The sequence below is a fragment of the Melanerpes formicivorus genome, unplaced genomic scaffold (assembly GCF_026170545.1).
Source record: "Melanerpes formicivorus ecotype bairdi unplaced genomic scaffold, bMelFor1.0.p_v2 SCAF_34, whole genome shotgun sequence".
Lineage (NCBI taxonomy): Eukaryota > Metazoa > Chordata > Aves > Piciformes > Picidae > Melanerpes > Melanerpes formicivorus.
The window spans coordinates 6,021,418-6,024,963 of NW_027142386.1; positions in this window are offsets into that span (position 1 = coordinate 6,021,418).

Consider the following 3,546-nt stretch of genomic DNA (forward strand, 5'->3'; position numbering starts at 1 on the left):
AGCAGATTCCAGCTGACTGCTTTCAAGGCAGCGAGGCACCCGCAGGATTGTGGGAGCGTTGCTCAGCTCAGCAGAGAACCCAACCAAGCTGCTGGGAAACAATATTAAAAGAGGCAGGGGGGGTGGATCTCGTCTGCACCAGCTCCAGAAATCAAAGCCCTGTGGTTTGTGCAGAGCTAAAGCCTCCTTTCTCCCCTGCTCCACCCCAGCACACAACTCTGTTTTCACCCAGTGGCCCATGCCCTGCCGGTGGGGAGCTGAGGGCTGGGCTTGGGGCACACGCTGGTGGAAGGCAGGGCAGCAGCAGGACCTCCCTGCTCTGGTTCACTGTCTGCCTCTTTGCAGGGTGCTGGGCAGGCTCCCACAGCAGGAGCAAAAAAAAACCCAACCAACACAAAACCCTGGCACCAAGCCCCAGCTGCTTCTCCTCCAGCTGCACCAAAGGCTGGCAAGCATGGCAAGACCATCCCTGGGACAGAGCCCTGGCCTGTAGGGACCCACTGGCTGCTGGGAAGGGAAGGGAAGGGAAGGGAAGGGAAGGGAAGGGAAGGGAAGGGAAGGGAAGGGAAGGGAAGGGAAGGGAAGGGAAGGGAAGGGAAGGGAAGGGAAGGGAAGGGAGGGGAAGGGAGGGGAAGGGAGGGGAAGGGAAGGGAAGGGAAGGGAAGGGAAGGGAAGGGAAGGGAAGGGAAGGGAAGGGAAGGGAAGGGAAGGGAAGGGAAGGGAAGGGAGGGGAAGGGAGGGGAAGGGAAGGGAAGGGAAGGGAAGGGAAGGGAAGGGAAGGGAAGGGAAGGGAAGGGAAGGGAAGGGAAGGGAAGGGAAGGGAAGGGAAGGGAAGGGAAGGGAAGGAGAAGGGAAGGGAAGGGAAGGGAAGGGAAGGGAAGGGAAGGGAAGGGCTGCAGCTCTCCTTCTACCCAACAAGCCACCTACCACGATGTGCCACCTATCACTGGGGCTGCCACCTTCCCTGACCCTGCCTCACCTTGATGCTGAGAGGGACAGCAGCTGATGCAGGACTCAGGGGATCCTCTGACTGCTCCCTAGCAAGGTGCTGGAGTGGGGGGAAACTTCCCACCTACTGTCAGGTGATAGAAGGAGAGGAAATGGCCTGAACTTGTACCTTGGGAGGTTTAGGTTGGACATTAGGGAAACTTTGCTGCAGGAGTAGTCAGGGACTGGCACAGGCTGCCCAGGGAGGTGGTGGAGTCCCCAGCCCTGGAGGTGTTTGCAAAACCTGTGGCCATGGCACTTGGGGCCAGGGTTTGGTGGCCGTGGCACTTGGGGCCAGGGTTTGGTGGCCATGGGCACTTGGGGCCAGGGTTTGGTGGCCATGGTGGTGCTGAGCTGCTGGTTGGACTCAGTGATCTGGGAAGACTTTCTCAAGCGAAACAACTCAATGATTGTGTGACTCTGCACCTGGCTGGGACTCAGCCACGCAGCACCAAGCATGGGGCAAGTCCAGAGGTGCTGCCAACCACCCAGCGGATTCCTGTGCGCTGCCTCAGCTCCCCGTGGCTGCTGAGCACACAGCCAGGAAACTGCCCCCGTGCAGGAAGAGATTAACAGCCAGGTGAGGAGGAAAGAGGCAGACAGATCTCCCCAGGGGCACAGGAACAGGGAAGGAAGGGATGTGGGAACATAACTGCACCTCCACCCCAGCTCCAGCCTGCTGGGGTGGCACCAGAGGCTGCGTGGTGCTTGGGAAGTCCTGGTGCGTGTGGGTACCTGCTCAGCTTCCTCCTGGGACTGGGAAGATCACATTGCACAAGCAGGATGAGTCTCAGCTGTGGGTAAGCACAGCCTGCCTGGGCTGCCCAGGGCACCAGGGTAACAGGTACCAGGGCAGCAGGGTACCAGGCACCAGGTACTCCAGGCTGTAGCACTTCAGGAAGGTGATTTAGAAGAGATGCTCAGGACTTTAAAGTCTGTCATCGTCCCCCCCCCCCAACACACACCCCTTCAGCACTAAAGCTGAGGTCAGGAGGGGTCCCCCCGCCCCACATCTATACCTTGGCACAACAATTCCCAGCCCCACAGGTTGTTCTCAGCCTCCACTGACCTCATCCTGCTGCTGTAGGGCTGGTTTCAGTAGCTGAAGGGAGAGCTGCACACAAACCAACGTCCTGCCAGGCTTGAAGACAGCAGATCCGGGCCGGGGAGCAGTCCCGTGGGGGGGCTGCTGTGGCTCAGCCTCCCTCTGCTCCTTCGTTTATTTGTCTTTCTGCCTGATGAACGCAGGCACGGGGTGGAGGGGGGGCACCGACAGCAGAGCAGCCCGGGGCTGGGGGGGAGGGGGCTTGTTTGTGAAGCTAAAGCCACTTAAACGAGCATCAGGCTGACACCTGCCAGTGCAGCTGGCTCTGCCCCCGTCGGAGCTGGAGGAGGGCTGCGGGCACCGTGCCTCAGTTTCCCCACTGAGGACAGCTTTGGTTGCCCGTGGTCAGAGGCCTGAGGAACTTGTCCTCCTTCCAGCTGTGAGGACTTGTCGTGGCATGAGTGAGACACACCCCAGCCCAGCCTGCTGCTCATCCCAACCGGGGGATAGCGGAGACTCAGCCTCAAGTCCTTGCACCAAATCAAGAAGAACTGGAACTTCAGCCCAGACCTTCCCCGGCCGGGTGAGCTCCCTTTCTGCTGGCTGCTTTCCCTGGCCTCTTGCCTCTCTTCCCCAGCAGCTTCCCGAGGTGCCAGGCTCAATCCCAGTGCTAGGCAGGAATGGACACATCGATGGTCCAAATCCAGGCACGTTGACCCAAAGCTCCTCTCACATCTCCTCTTGGAGTCCTCAGCACAACACAGGCAGGGACCTGTGGAGTGGGACCAGAGGAAGCCATAACAAGGATCCAAGGCTTGAAGCCCTCTGCTGTGAGGTCAGGTTGAGAGAGTTGGGGTTGTTCATCCCTGGAGAATGGAAGGCTCCAGGGAGACCTTCTGGTGGCTTTTCAGCACTTCAATTAGAAAGCTGGGGACAGGCTTTTGAGCTGGGCCTGTTGTGACAGGACAAGGGGGGATGGTTTGAACTCAAAGAGGGAAATTCAGACTGGAGAGAAGGGAGAGAAATGTTTGACATTGGGGGGTGGTGAGACCCTGTCTCAGCTTGCCCAGGGAGGCAGGAGCTGCTCCATCCCTGGCACCATCCCAGGTCAGGCTGTTTGGGGCTCCGAGCAACCTGCTCCAGCTGGGGATGTCCCTGCTGGCTGCACGGCTTTGGACTGGATGAGCTTTAAAGGTCCTTTCCCACCCAAACCAGTCCATGATTCTATGATTCTATGATTCTAGGATTCTAGGACTCTCTCCTTTACCATCTGAGCAAGGAAAGGACAACCCCCCCCCCCCCCCCTTTTCCCAACCCACCAACTGCCCCTTGGAGCCGGACCGGGGTCTGGGACGCTCCGCAGAGCCGGGGAGCGGTGGGAGGTGATGGGATGCATGGAGGTGGGGACCGGGACACCCGGAGGGCCGGGACACAAAGGCCCGGGGCTGGTTCGGGGGGGTGCAGCGGGGCGGGCCGATGCGCGGCTCCTCCTCCGCCGCCGCGCCGGGGATGCT